At 38.2% G+C, this 16,009-nt stretch overlaps 1 protein-coding gene across 2 annotated transcripts in view; it reads left to right on the top strand.

Moving 5' to 3' along the window:
* Positions 1-16,009, top strand: part of MCC (MCC regulator of WNT signaling pathway) — a 189,589-nt gene that overhangs the window by 29,495 nt on the left and 144,085 nt on the right. The window lies entirely within an intron of this gene.

Below are 16,009 nucleotides of genomic sequence, written 5' to 3'. Positions count from 1 at the left end.
TCAAAGCAGCATATCAATTCCAGCCTTAGAGCCTTTGAGCCTTCATGGAAACAATACCACGCTGCTGCTGCTGCCTTTCATTTACCAGAAAACTCATCTGATTTTAGCAGTTGGTAGGTGTATAGTATTTCCGAAGCTTGTGTAACTGAGTTTCATCGAAAAGGGTAGGAGTCTGTGAAGTGCCAAACTGAAGTTCTTAGTTTACACAATTTAACAGAAGATGTTTTTTATGTGGCACTTAGGGACATGGTTTAGTGGTGGTCTTGGCAGTGCTAGTATAGTAGTTGGACTCAATGATCTTAAAGGTCTTTGCCAACTGAAATGATTCTATGATTCTAAGATTTGTGCCTGAAAACCTCTTATCGATTAATTTTGTTAAAGTATGGTGTCGCATTGCTCAGAAGTGTTGTGCAGAAAAATTCTTCATATGTTATTTCGTTACTGCCCACCTAATTGTTTGGTAATTGTTTTAAACCCTTGGTGTGCTAGCACTGTGCTTTTTTAATTTTACAGGCAAGAACTATTCTCCACTGTAAAAAAACCTGTAACTATTGTGCTTTCCTCCATCAGTGTACTGCAGTCAAGTTTGTGTTTTAATTTTAAGCCAGGTGTGTTACAAAAGACCACCCATATTGTAGCATGTTTCTGATTTATGCTGCACAGGAGTTTAAATGGAGAAGTAAAAGATGCTAACATGGAAGTGAAAAGTTCCTAATTTTTAAAATGACTGTTTATTTGTGTGGCTATTTGAAATAGGCTCCTAGTTCATGGTATTACAGGATAGTTCAAGCTGTAAGAGAACTTCAGAAGGCCATCTAGTCCAACATCCAACTCAAGACTTAATGTCTAGTGGAGGTGGTGTCTGGCAACAGAGGAAAATAAATTCTTTAACTGCTTTAAATTCTTCAAGCTGCATTACTTGAAAATGATGAAAAATATTCTAGAAGTGTTTTCAAAGGCCTTCTAAGTTTTATTTTAAGTTCCTGAATGTAAGCTGAGTAGGACCTAAAGTTTCTGTATTCAGAGTAAAAATATGTAGATATTAAAACTTATCTGAGGGAGAAGAAAGTTCAAGGAAGTTCACAGTTCCTTAAAAGGAATTGTGTTCTCATTTTTCCTTAGAATGATAGTAAGGGATCATGTATGATTAATCATAAACTCTTTGATCTTCAAAACTGGACAGAAGCATATGAAAACTGGAAAGAGCGGACAATGAGCAGCCACACATGTATTGTAGAGAGGATAAGATGGAGGACCTGGGAAATTATAGGTCAGTTAGCAGCTTTATTTATATGTTCCTGCAGTTTCCTGGAAGTGTGAGCAATTTTAAGTGACCAGGAGAGAACATGTAGATTAGTAAAAGAACAATCATGTCCATCTAATCTAATATCTCCTTTAACAGTTGGAGTACTTCCTCATACTGAAAACTGCTCTCACAATAATCCATTAAAAAGATGCAAGTCTAGGTCGAAGGAGGATAATGGGTGAATCAATGGGTGTTCAGTTACACATGTTCTATAGCATTGGTTGACTTGCTTAAAAATTAGCGTTTTGGAAAGACGTGAGCTGTTTCACATCTGATTAGTTTAAAGGATGTAGAATGCACTTTGACAGAGGCTTAAGTAGAGCTGCTTAAGAGCAATATAGCTGGCAAAAAGAATGGCTTGCATACTTTTTTCCTGGATTAGGAAATGTGAGTTGCTGTGTCCCCTTTGGATCTGGAGTTCATTCAGGTTTCATGCACCTTGTATGTCCTCTGTCTATGGTCCTGGCTGATGATGGTTCAGAAATTATGGGCTTTGGTAACTTCTTGTACATTTGCAAATACAAAGACACAGGTGTGTAGTGTTATTCTAGAAGGCACAGTGTGAAAGCTACTGTAGTCCTATGACATGTAGAAATATTAAAAATAAAAATGCTGAGGGCTCATATGAAATAAAGATCCCTGGGTCTTACAATTTTCTGTAAGTTTATTCCCATCTCTAAATTCTTTCTATACTTACGGTTATGAAAGATGCCTGATCTTTGTTTTAACAAGCATCTGTTATACTTACGCTTTTAAATAGTATTTATGTTCTTTCAAACTATAGAAGAATCAGCAGTCTCTCCCTTTTATGTAGATAAATACAATACCATCCCCATTTGACTCCTGTTGAGCATCAGTCATATGTAAGTTTTTGCTTTGGCTTTATTAAAATGGAGAGAGAAAGGAATGGGAGAAAACAGAGAATTGTTTACTTTGGTTTTCATTGTTTACATTTATTCTCTTTACACAGTTTTTAATACTGAAGGGCATGCTTGCTGCAGTCTAAATTTAACCTATTTAAACATAGTCTTCTTAGAGCGGTGATTTAATCATAGAATCATAGAATCGTAAGGGTTGGAAAGGACCCTAAGATCATCTAGTTCCAACCCCCCTGCCATGGGCAGGGACACCTTGCCCTAAACCACGTGGCTCAAGGCTCTGTCCACCCTGGCCTTGAATACCGCCAGGGATGGAGCATCCACAACCTCCCTGGGCAACCCATTCCAGTGCTTCACCACCCTTACTGTAAAGAACTTCTTCCTTATATCTAGTCTAAACTTCCCCTGTTTAAGTTTGAACCCATTACCCCTTGTCCTACCACTACAGTCCCTAAGGAAGAGTCCCTCCCCAGCATCCTTGTAGACCCCCTTCAGATACTGGAAGGCTGCTATGAGGTCACCACGCAGCCTTCTCTTCTCCAGGCTGAACAGCCCCAACTCTCTCAGCCTATCTTCATATGGGAGGTGCTCCAGCCCTCTTATCATCCTCGTGGCCCTCCTCTGGACTTGCTCCAACAGCTCCATGTCCTTTTTATGTTGAGGACACCAGAACTGTACACAGTACTCCAAGTGAGGTCTCACGAGAGCAGAGTAGAGGGTACTTTTGTCTTTTCCTCAGATTGTTTTAGCTAACTGCATTTGCCATAATGACAACCTGAGCTGCTCCCTTGTGTTCATTCTCAGAACGCATTTGTTATCTCAGCTTGCATATTTCTGTGGGTTGAATCCTGAGAACTTTTCCAGTTGTACACAAGGAGCTGGGCATATTCCTTTGTACTGTAACCAGTATTACCTCAAAAAAACCCCAGATGGATATTTAATAACTGCATTTCTTCCCTTTGGGAGTTGTTTCTTTTTGTAAAGCTGTGTAATAGAAGGACAAAGAATTAAAACACAGACTCTGTGTGGACATTTCTCTCTGGAACTCTAAATGCTCCTAAAGTTAACCAGAGAGGTTTATCTTCTTTAGAACACTTACAAATAAGCAGAGCAGAGCCTTTCTGTGTCGTCCCCTAAAATGAACAGTTACTGGCACTTTCTCCCAAATGTATCTAAACAGGCTATGTGGACACACTCTTGAAAGCAGTGGTTTTTTACATTTTTTGGTAGATGTTTAGGCTTTAGACTCAGAGGTCTAACAAAGTAACTGTTGTATGGGTGAACGTAAATCAGGTGCTTTCTGGTTAGAAGTCATATAATTGTTTTTGTTTCAGCTCCTTGAAGTGCTTGTCCCTTTTGGAGTGTCAATTCTTGTTACTTAATTTCTTGTGTTTTTCTTTCTGACAGTCGTCTTTGATTTTAAACTGTGCAGTCAGGCTAAAGGCATCCCTGTGGTGATTATGTACTTCTGTAGCAGAGATTATACTGCTCAGTCAATATAGAAGGTCTCTACACTGCCGTCAACATTAAAGTTTCGCAGAGATTTGCAAAATCTAAATGAATGTCAGGCCATTATCACTTTGCTTAGTTTTTATAAAGTGAAATTTTTAATGCATTTTTGAAATCCTATGAACATACAGCTCTACAAAGCTTTTTAAAAACATAATACCTCCTCTGAAGAGTTCTGTTCCTTCACAGGAGGAATGTAATTTTTAAAAAGTGCTGTTTGAAATTTAACCCTTTATACTCATTGCATGTTTTTGTCTGTTCATTTCAAGTTATTTTGCTATGTTTTAGTTTATTAACATATGTTGAGGTTCAGCTTTTGTTTTACCTGAATAGTTTACTCTGTAGTCTTTACAGAGAGTGTAAATCATTCTGTATTTTTCAGACTCACATTTTTAGACATAAATATTAAGAGCACATTTCCCTTTATAGCTCTTTGCCTTGATACCAATATTTATGACTAGTATATTAACCTTTAATGTGACCTGTCACCACTGACTAGATAACGTACCTATTTGTGCCAGTGTTTTAAATACTGCAGCACCCATCTCTGATGAGAACCCTTGTATGTGTTCCAAATGTAATCATTTATGAACTCAGTGTGTATTGCACTGAGATGTAAATAATTGTAATATCCTTCATGGACAGCAAGCATTTCAAAGGATTTCTTTGTGCATGTGCAAGTTTGGGAGTTGTTTTTTTATTTTTACTTGGATCCTCAAAGTTGGACAAGGATCACTAATGTGGATAGTCATATAACTGTAGCGAAATAGCTGATTGTGTTCACATCTGTTCACTTCCCAGGCAGCCATGTGATATTAATGTGTTCTCTGTGGTGCTATCAGGAGTGACAGCACTCTGTTGTAGGAGCTGAAGTATTGCTGTTCTCTGAAAACAGCACATGAAACATCCTCTTGATATGGTGGGCATATTTCACATAAGAATTACTTAATAAGCAATAAGATTTGGATATGTTTATTTCCCTTTTCATATTCTCTTTGCAAGTGATTAAAATAGACTTGGTTAATTTTTTTTTTTTTTTTTTAAATTTAGAATGTGTGCCTTAATTCAGTGTTGTTTTAAGATGTGTATTTGTCACAGGTAGATAAGTTTAGATAAGTAAAACCAGTTGGAATCGTTTCATTTGCCAGTATAATATGATCTCCTACCTCTGTTCTTTCAGCTGTAAATAACTTGGTGGACTGAGAAGGCCTCTGCACGAAGATCTTACATTTTTAAAATGTGAGTGACCCCAAGTATGTTGATATATGGGGGCTTTTTAGCTATTGAGTCCCTGGACTGGTATGATCCAGCATCCTTTAATCTCTTGATTTTTTTCTTCCAAAGATACTCCAGCTATATTGGCAGTTCTTTGATTGCACCTTCCCTGCTAGGGCTGTTTTGGTTGAAAACATTTAGAAAGATTTGATGAGGATATGGTTGACTTGGAGACGGAAAGAATACAGATGTGGTTTTGACAATAGAGCGTGGTAGGATTTCTTCATGACAGCTTGCTTTTAGAAGCCTCTATTTTCATTTCCTCCTCAAAGCAGCCATGCAAGTGCCACAGATGTGGTTTTCTTACTACCTGAGAGAGAAGGGCATATTTACAGAGTTGCCAGCATTGCTTCCTGCAGCATCTTGTGGTTCTGGCCAGCAACTAGGCAGGCATAATCCCACTTTATTTTGTGCAGGGCTGTTAATGCAAGTTTCTAGGTAGGAGAACATTGGCACACACTGCTCCACCTGCCAAATCTGCACTTCTCACCTTAAGCAGAGCTGGTTTTGTAATGTCTTCATCAAGAATAAAATAGAAAGCTAATGCTACAAGATTCTTAATGCATATTGTCTGAACTACTCTGCTTTTCCTCAGCTATTCCTGCCTAATTTGCATGTGTATTTACCTCGTTTGGAGATGCTAAAGACCTTGTTGAGCTTGGGAATGGATCATTTTGATCATGCATCTGTGTGACAGGGTATGCTTTCTGTACAGAAGGATTAAGGTGACTAAACCAAATTTAGTTCTGACTGTGGACTCTCTTGTGCCAAATGCAGATATAATCTCTGTTGGGTACACAACCCAGAAGTTTATAAAGTACAAAGCCATGCTGGACATATCCATAGCAAAGCAGTATGTCGTTTTATTAGCACTAGTTTTTCAGCATGATCACTAGCAGGTGAGAACTGACTGTCTTTGTTTTAGGAAGTGTCATGTTCTCCAAAAATAGATACTCTTACTGTGATACTTCTTCATTAGCCAGACTCGGTGAATGTTTGCATTGCTAATTTTTTCCTCCTTCAGAGCATTGAGCTGCAAGTTATGACAGACAGAACCATTGTTTTGAGAAAGCTATTCTTTTTAGTTGACATAATTTATACTGAATGATAATATTCCAAAAGTCACTATTACATTTTTCAGGGACAGATGGCTTTTCCTTTCCCACTTAGATGATCTGCTCCATATTCAGAAATTGAATAGTCAATTGGTTTTGACTATTTATATATATTTTGGGTATAAAAGAGCACACTTAATATTATCATTTTGTTTACATTTATGTCAGACTGTGACTGTAGTGCAGCTGGTTCTGGATAACTGCTTGAAACAGCATTGATGGGCTGTTTCATCCTGAGTCACAATAACCATTTGTGTGCTCTGAGATGCATGTAAATGTAAACTAGGTGATTTGCATGTAAATTCTGTGCTGCTGTCATGTTATAGAGCATATAATGATTTTTTGCAATGCCTTAATATTACACAGTGCACTTAGTACTTTAGCAAGAGAGTATTATAGAGATGCTTGGTATTTGACATATATTCACATATGACATTCTGTGATTAAATTCAAATTGCTGAATTTAATCTCTTTGTCTGGCCCCTTCTCCATCACTTCAGACCATTTGACAGACAATTTTCTGTTACTTCCTACCTTACCTCCCAGTATGGCTGCTGCTGTTTCTAGTGTCCTTTGCTGTGTGACTAGCAGGGCATATGGCTACGTAACCAACAGTCTTTCCTTACAGTGACTGATACGATCAGATTATGCGCTGATAAGAATATCTGCTTGTCCATTTTATGTATGTAAGTTTTTATTTGGCACAAGTCACGTGAACGTTAGCATGTTTAGAGAGTAAAAACTGTACTGCTTAAAAACCCTATACCACTCACCCTCCCAAGAAGCTGTAAATCATGTGTACTGTAGTTTTTTAAAGCTACATTTTTGGCTCATCTTAACTAGCTAGTAAGTGTAGATTTTAAAATTGACTCCTTAAAAACAGGAAGGTTTGTCTGGTTGCCAAAGAAAGCAAAAATACTCTTCTAGGGGGTGAGGAAAAAAGAATTCGTAGAGATTTGTGGCAGTCTAGGTACACTCTTACAGCTATCGTAAATATGAACAATTTTCTCTATTGTTTAATTTATAGCCATCAGCTGTAAATGAGATGAGTTTTATTGAAATTACACAGGTATTTCTTTTGGTAAATTATCTTTTAAGAAAATTATCCAGGAAGATTGATGACAGAACTATACTGTGAAAGGTAATTCCATGGTTGGTTTGTAGGCTACTTTTGTTTGGTGTCCCTACTAATGAAAACCTGTTGTAAAGTGTCTGATTTAATGTCGCATTTTTAAATGGCTTTATAAGTCAGTAATATTAGTATTTCCTTTTCTCAACTAAAGGCTGCTTTAGAATTCTGCATGCAACACATCTGTTACAAATTTAGACTGCTGTTGCCTTTGCTAGATCAAATCCCACTCTGGCAAACTCTGGCAAACTCTGCCTGTTTTTCTTCTCCCTCCTCTCTCCAAATCTCTGTTTTTAAATTAAGCTTCTTTGTTCCTTGGTTTGGGAAGCTCTATTCCTTCAGCTTCCCCCTCACTTCCCCCAGTTTCCTTATAGATAGGGAAATTAGGCCCCAAAGTATCAGGTACCCAATGCTCCGCAGGCACATCTTTTTGGATCGGAGAGAGTAATGGCTTTCTAGTCTCTCTGCATGAGGCTAGTGTGGACAAGGAACACTTAGATTCTGTGTATTTCAAGGAATTTATTCGGTGCTATAGCACTTTATAGGATACGTCAGGATTCGATTACTTGTGCACAAGTTGATTTTTCCCAAGTTACGTTGTTGGAGGGTCTGTTCTGTATTCAGCATACTGTTAAAAGTAAACTGCAGGAGCCAGGTCTTTTCCTTTCTTCCCCTTGCAATTATTCGTTTTCCATGTCCTACATGCAACTTTTCTTCCAATTTATTTTTCATGCCAGTAAAAGCTATTACTGTAAAAATGTAGCCTAATGATTCCTTCAGCTGGAACCCTAGTAGGTAGAAAGGCCTAAAGTTGAAGAACATTCTAGTGGTGTGAACAGTAGAGCTTACTATTTATTAAAGATTTGTGCCCAAGGTAACTTTGCCTTTTGTGCCTTTGCTTCCAAAGTAGGCATCATTTCCATTCTGCCAGTATAAAACTAGAATCCGAGAATTTCTTAAAGCAAGAACTGATTATTGGAATATAGCTTCAGGAGGCTTGGCTTATCAGAAAGCAGGCACAAAGGCGGTTTTGTCTGTCAGATTTTTTATGTTTAGGGGTGTGGGAAGCTGTTTGCTGTCTTTGATTTCAAGCCAGCATTATAATGGCGTTTGTTTGTCTGAAGCAGGTATAAGGTGTACTAAGACTATGCATTGTATTTATACAGTCTTGGCTTCCATAGCCCTCTAACAGTGCTCAGTTATTCTTCTCTTGTAAATTAAAATGGACATGATGGATTAGGTCTGCCAGGACTCATCTATCTTATATGAAATGCATTTTTTCTGTCTTTTGAACTTACTGGATCGCAACAGACATAGAGGTGAGCAAAAGGCAGATTTGTAAGCTTTCTTGGAAATTTGCTTCAGTAAAAAACGTGCTGAGGGGGTTTGTTTGTTTGTTTTGTTATTCTGTTACTATTTACATCTGCAGATGATCCGAGTACAACATGATGAGTGTGAGCACAGGGCAAATTTTCTCAAGCAACCTTTTAGTAGATCCTTTTGACTGAGGCTTTTAATTGTATCTTTTATGTGACAGTTGAACAATATGTCTTACAAGCATGTTAACAAAGGTGAAGTGCACAGAATGATGGGTTTTGACCCAGCTTTGTAGTTGTAATTGCATGATGGGAACTGGTGTGTGGCAACTGCGTGAGACAGAGAAGGGCCCCTTAAGAAATGTGTTTAAGTAGATATTTTGAAGGTCTATGGAAGACGTTTCAAAACTTCTAATTGAACTTAGTTGCAAGGTCTTTAGATCTTTCCCTGTGCCCCCATTGCTAGAAAGTGTCTTTGTGCATCCCATTTTGTTTGCTGTAGTTACGGGAGCCTTAGCTCCAGTGCAGGTGTTCAGATCTTTTTACTTTTTCAAATTTCTTGTTTTTCCAATTGCCTGAAGTGAAGAGCAGTTCACCTGGTGTATTAGGCCAGCACCACTGCACACAGCTATACAAAATGTAATATTAATATTATAACTTTTCTTGGCAGTGGTAAGATGAGCCTGAGGCCCAGGAGTAATCTGTTGAAGCAACATTAACCTCCTGGATTCTGGTGTGCCAAAACGATTATCATGTAGCTTTGTAACAGGGTCTTCTGTGTTACCAGCTTTCCTGCCTGTGCTCTGCCTGAGCTTCTGTGAATCCTCATTTATTAAAAAGGTGAGAAGACTTCTTCCCCCTCTCCTTCCACAAACATACTAAACCCTTATGTTTTGGTTACATGATACAAAGGAATTTGATAATAAAATGAAAACCTTAACCGCATTGCAGAGTTGAAAATGGACTCTTAACATGCTTCTGCAGTTCAGTGCTTGTTTATTTATAATGGACTAATCAGCCATTATCCTGCCAACCAAGCGAGACAAGGCAGGTTTTCCATAGAAGCCTGTCAGTGCCATGGATAAATTCATCAAGATGCTCCTGCTCCCTACAATCTTTTCTCCATCACTTTCAGGTCTGGGATATTGACCTGAGGCAGTGCAGAATGCTGCCACTGTTCAAACTCCCTGCTTCTCTTCATGTTTGGTTCTGTTTGTTTGTGTGTGTGTGTGTGTATGGGGGTTCTGCTTGGTTTTGTTTGTTTGGATTTTTTTAATGAATATATGGTTGTCAGCACAGCTGGTTTGGGGAACTATTTTGGTACCACTGCAGAGAAAATGGGAGGTGACTACTTATGCAGAGGCGCTGTCTTGCGCTTACTATTTCTACTTTTTGTGAAGAACTGTTTCAGCATGATTGCTTCATTTTTGGGCTAGAAAATCACATTATCACTTCTCAACTGGCAGATAGATTATGATAACAGCTATGTTGCTGTGTATGCTAAATCCTATTCTTCATCATGGTAGGAAGCAAGCAATGAAAGTAAACTTTGAGTTTGAGGAAGAGCAGTGTCTGTGAAGAGTTCATAATAAAATAAGAACCTCACTGGTGTTCTCAAGTCACATTTGTGCCTTTAAGCTAAATAACCATCTCTAGTTTCCTACACTAAGTTTTCTATTACTTTACCTACTTGAGGCTATAATTTTAGGGAAGTGACTTAAAAGACATTAAATCTTTCTACTCTATGAATTTTTAAAGACATTTTAAGTGCATATTATTGGTTGAATCTAATTTTTACATGGATATTGATTGTCTGGTATGCATTATAGAAAAGGAGGGAAAAGTGTTTCTGTAGCACCTATAGAGGTGCCAGGTGTTTGTTCATAATGCTGAAATGCTTTTGTCAGGATTCTAAATTATGAAGACAGAACAAACAAGACTTTTTTAATATTTTTAAAGATGAATTTGTTTATTTGCTTTGGTTTAGTTGGTTGATAGACCCTTATATAACAGTAAACACTAGAAATATTTAGCAAGTAATTTCTAAACTTAATGAAGTAAGGGACTATCCAGGTGAGGCCTGAAAGTAAAGAAGATTGTAGCTTTGTAATCACGTTTCATGAACCAAATAGACCATACAAGAAAGTCAGAGATACCGTAAATGCAGAAGGAGGGTTGTTTGCTGTCCCTGCCAAGGTAAAATGAAACTGACAGGTATGAAAGCTGTAAGGCAGCCTTGAAGATTATGGTGAGAAGCTTAAATGTACAAAGATGTATAAGAAAAAAGTCACAGGAGAGCTTTGAAAGGTGCATGACAGAGCAATTAGAAGGGCAAAACAAAGAAGAATTTTGTGGACCAGATGGTGTTTTAGAATAGAGAGCTTGGATTTTATGTTTTGCTATTTAAGGAGAGAAAAAAAACAAATCAACAAAACAAAACACAGACCTTTAGAAAAATAAATGTATTTACTGGATAGTAAATAGTTAGAGAGTTGAGAAGTTATTTCAATTAGCCTGTATTTGTTGATAGTAAAATAGATCTGATTGAAAACTAGGGGTCTTGACCTCTGGTCAAGAGGTTTTATATTTTTATATATATATATATATCATTTCAGCTGACATAATTGTTTAAGTAATTTTTGTTATAATTTCTGCCAAAATGAGAGCTTGCCAAACTGCACAGGTGCTCAGTGAGGTTGATGCTCTTGTTATTTAAATGCTCATGCCAGCCCAAAAGTTTTACAGAGCTTGAAGCAGGGGTCGGTCAGACACTTGCCTTGCATTTGCCAGAATTCATCTGATTGAAAATGTTTCAAATGGAACATTTCAGTGAATCTAAACTTTCAAATACTTATACATACATACATACATTTGTATAGATAAGTGTGTGTATACACGTGTATTTGTATATATATGCGTATACTTGTTTGTGTAAGTATGCACAGTATATATACAGATGTCACACACACTACATATACCCAACTATGTGTATATATACATGTGTGTATATATATATACATACATGTAGTCAGAAAGTATCCATCAATTCATCTGTTAAATATTCAGAAGAGATCTAGACCACAGATGGTGAAATGGGATGCTTGGTTAGGTGGGGGGCAAAGCCTCTGAGTAGAGCTGTGATTTAAACCAAGGGCTAGGATGCCTCCCCCTTCTTTGTGTCACTGTGGGCACTTACATGGTCACTGATCCAGGTCAGGGAGTTGAGTGTTCAATAGGCTACTGGTAATGGAAGTCAGAGTGGAGAGAAATTTTATAATTGGAGAAAATAATTAGGGACTGACTGCACAGAGATGCCTTAGGAAAAGTTCAAGAGTAAAAGAGAATTGGGCAGCTGATGAATTGGATTGCTGAATGTTTGAAGAGACAAGGTCATGCCTGTGGAGTGGGGCCTGGAGCTGGAAATGAGAGTGTATGAAGGACAAGATATAAACCCAAAAGCATTTAGGAATAAGGAGAGAATGTAAGTGAGGAAATGTAAGTATCAGGGATTGGGAAAAATAGGAGAGACTTAGAAGGGGACAATTAAAAGTCAAATCTTTCTTATGCAGATGAGAATTTTTGAAAGGGTTTCAGTTCACAACTGGTAAACATGAGAGAATACAAGTTGGCTACCAAGACTGAAGGGACTGGAAGTGAAATGACTTTATTTACCTTGTGGTTAATAGCTGGAGGAGTGCATGACTGAGGGAATGCAGGACAATGAAGGGAAGTTGAGCAGAAGTATGATAGCAAGAATTGTGATTTACAGAATGGTCTTGTTTGTGTTTTTAAGCAAGGAACAAAGGAACAGCAATGATAATTACGTGGCTGCAACATGAAAGGAGCATAAAAATTGCTACTGTCTCCCCTTTCGTTGTCACAGACAAGTCTCTAAAGTGAGTAACAGGCACATATTGACTCCCTGGTCCTTCTCCTGTCCTGACCTGATGCTAAGGCTCTGTGGGGTCAGAGGGAATCAAAATGTATGTGATGGGTTTGAATAAAATGACAGAAAATGGAAGTGGCTGTTTGACAGGTTGGTGAGTGGCTTCATGGTGTGAAATACTGGAGGATGGAAAAAGGGATCAAGTGTGAACTCCCAATGAGACTGGTCAGGTCAAGGATGTGACTTTTTAAGTGGATTAAGTATTTGAGGAAGGGTGAACAGGTGAGAGTAGCTGATTGAAGTGCTATTTGGAAATTACATTATTCTAGACATGTTATCTGTTTTAGATGGTGTGATTGAAGGAAAGAAGTTTGCTTGTGTTTTCTTCAGAGAGTGCTTGATTCTTCAGTATAAGGTTACCTGCAATTGTTTCAAATGAGTTGGATTTTTTTTCTCTCAAGCTAGGTGCATAACCTTCACTTGCATTAATGAGAACAGCTTGCATCAAGAGGAATCTACCATCCGTTTCAGACTCTCTCTTTTAAATCATCGTGCATTAGTGCTATTGAATAAAGAATTTTCTGGAAGCATTATCCAACTACTGTGTTGAATTTCCACTTCCAGGTTTAGTCTTCTTGCTAACCTTTTCAGTGCTACTATTTTTTCCATGGAAATTTAGACTTTGTCATTACACCAGTGTATTCTGTGCCAGAGGGAAAATAAAACCATGTTGCATTCAAATTGTATGTAGTCGATTTACAATATTTGTGGGTGTTATTTATTTTGCGTGGGATTGTGCAGAGTGCTGCTCTAACTGTAGGGATGATATCGAAAAAAATGCATACAAACTAAATGCTCAGTGGACTTCAATTAGTTGCATTTCAATTACAGTGCTAATTAAACAGAACCAACCCAGAAGGCCTTACCTCATACATTTGGAACTGGTGGTCAGCTAAATGTGCATATTCTATGCGGAGTGAAACTGCTCCTCAGAAAGAGGTACACACTATGCTGAAGAATATGTGGTACATACATGCTTAATAGATAATTGCTTTTATGCTGCATTTTTCACTCTGCAGCTGTCAAGGAAGAAACATTCATGTGTGGCAATTGTCAGACCTGCTCCAATGACTGTTAAGAAATAGAGTATTGTAATTACTCAGACATATTACGAGGGAGAAGCCTTGTAAAATAACTACAGTGCTAATTTCTTCCATTTTCTGTGGCAGTTTCAAAAGTCAAAGGTGAGGAGGGCAAGAGAATTGCATCTTGTCCAAAAATAATCCTTTTACACCAGCTAATCTAGTAAATCTTATTAAATTATTAGTAACATATAATTAAAAGGTAGACTCCTCAGTGAATCCTGAATGCATGTTGATGATTCTTTTACTACATTTTAATAAAAGTAAACAAATGGAATAGAGTGGCCATAGGGTCATTAGATCCACAGTCAGCAAACTGGCCACCCTGATGGTTGCTAGTGGATAATTCTGAAATTATCTTGGGAAGAATCTGTCAGTGCAAATGCATTTACCTACATGCAGTATGCATCATGAGTGCTTTAGAGGTATAAAATGCAGTAACTGATCGGAATGCACTGAGATTGAGTGGAAGCCGAGCTTCTTCCTTTTTGTTGTACACTAAGGTACCCACTGAGACCATGTCCTCTTGGGCTGAGAAATGTAGGTTAAGAGATTTCTATTCCCATACCCATGCCATGCCAACCCTCTCCTTAACTGTAGAGGCTAAAAAAGAGATAGGCATAAGGCTGAGGGAAAGGAAGCATCACTCTCCTAGGTGAGGAACCGGATCAGGGAGAGGAACAGTCAGCTGCCAAACAGAAAGAGAAGAGGGACTGTGTCCGACAGGCACCTCTCCCTTGCTGGATCAGAGGGTACTCTGTTCTTTTCCTGGCAATGCAAAATTGGCATACTTGAGATTTTTCTTTGTTTTCTTTGAAGCCTGCCTTTGGCACAAGTCAATGAGAAAATACACTTCAGCTTCAACAAAGTTCTTAGGACCTTGCTACTGTATTAGATCCCTTAGATGTATTTGAAAACGGTGGAAATGCTTGGAGACAATTGGTCGGGTCTTTCTGGAAATTTTATGATGTAATGTTTTCATTCAGTTAGTAAAATATGACTATTTTAGAAGAATGATTACATTTGGTCTTAGCTAGCCCTCCACAATAAAGAAATGCCTGCAGAGTTTATAAGGACATTGAAACAAGCAGTGCTAGTACTTACAGGTTAGTTAAGAGTTGATGCTTTCTGACTGAGAAATGTGTAATCCCATAACACTCAGTACAAGCATGCAGAGATTGGAATGGGAGCCAACTTGGGTTAACGTAAAATCATTTTTTTTCACCAGAATTTGGTTTAACTGTCTTTTTTTTGTGTGTATGTGTGTGTGAGTTACAATTATTTTTTAAATTATAAATAAACTTTGTTCTGAAAGTATCTGCATGTATCTCCTACGTTTTTGTTCACATCTGGAACTCTGAATTCTGCTATTGTTTTCAGTCAGGATCTGTCTCTTTCCACCATATGGAGTATGGAGTATGTCTCCTTCCACCGTATGGAGTAACATAAAGAGTTACTGAAGGAGACAGAAAAAAATCCTGTGCAGCATCTGAGTATAGGACAGAGTAGATCTAGTTTAGATCCTTGAGTGATCCTTGAGTGTCCTGCACTGTTATGTTTGGGATGCATCCGTAATATCATGTGCTCTGATCTGTCTGATGGCTAGCCTGCCGGGAACGGACAAGAACGGTGAGTGTGGAAAGCAAATAAAGACTTTTAATTTCTGAATGCCTGTTTCTAGTCAGCTGGGAAGTATTTGGCAATACAGGGACATAGTATAGGAAATGCAGTAAATTGAGGCCATAATTAATATAGCCTTTACTTTAGAAAAGGAAAACCATAGAATTTTATTCTTAACTAGTTCTGAGACTCATCCCTGTGTTTGTGAACCTGTGATACACGTGGCAGAATTGGACAAAGATCAGTTAAGATTCTAAACAGATTATACGAGGGAATATAAAAGTTGATAAAGGGTAATGATGCAAAATACAAAAACTTTAGCACCCTCCCATTTGTGAAAGCATAACTTGGAAAAGGTAAAACATTTTTAAATGTACTGTGTCAGCTGCAGGAGTTCTTGAACTGAAGTTGTTTTTTTAGTCATGTATGAACTATGAGGTAAGTCATTATACAGTACCTATGTTCCTGGGTATGAAACACTGTCGGTCAAAACTGTTGTGGATATGCTGTTCCATAGTGCAGTCTATGTCTTCCTGGCTTCCTGCCCACTGGAGAGGGGAAGCAGTTTGTCCCAACGTGGCACTGTGTTACATGCTGTGTCTGAGAGAGCAGTCATCTGCCAGCAGAGAGCAGTGCAGCCCGCTGCCGGTGTGTGAGGGGCGATAAACGGAAACATATGTCGGGAACAAAGCAAATGAATAAGGGAAAACACACAGAGAAGCACTAAACATAGCGACAGAACTGAATTGTAAAGGTGAGGCAGGGAGGATGCTCTCAAGGAGGAAAATAATGAAGAACGGAGGCAATGAAAGGAGGGCATGAAAAGAGGAAGC

The sequence above is a fragment of the Strigops habroptila genome, chromosome Z (genome assembly GCF_004027225.2).
Source record: "Strigops habroptila isolate Jane chromosome Z, bStrHab1.2.pri, whole genome shotgun sequence".
NCBI lineage: Eukaryota > Metazoa > Chordata > Aves > Psittaciformes > Psittacidae > Strigops > Strigops habroptila.
Note: the sequence above shows the minus strand (reverse complement) of the source record. Positions and strands in the feature narration are given on the sequence as shown.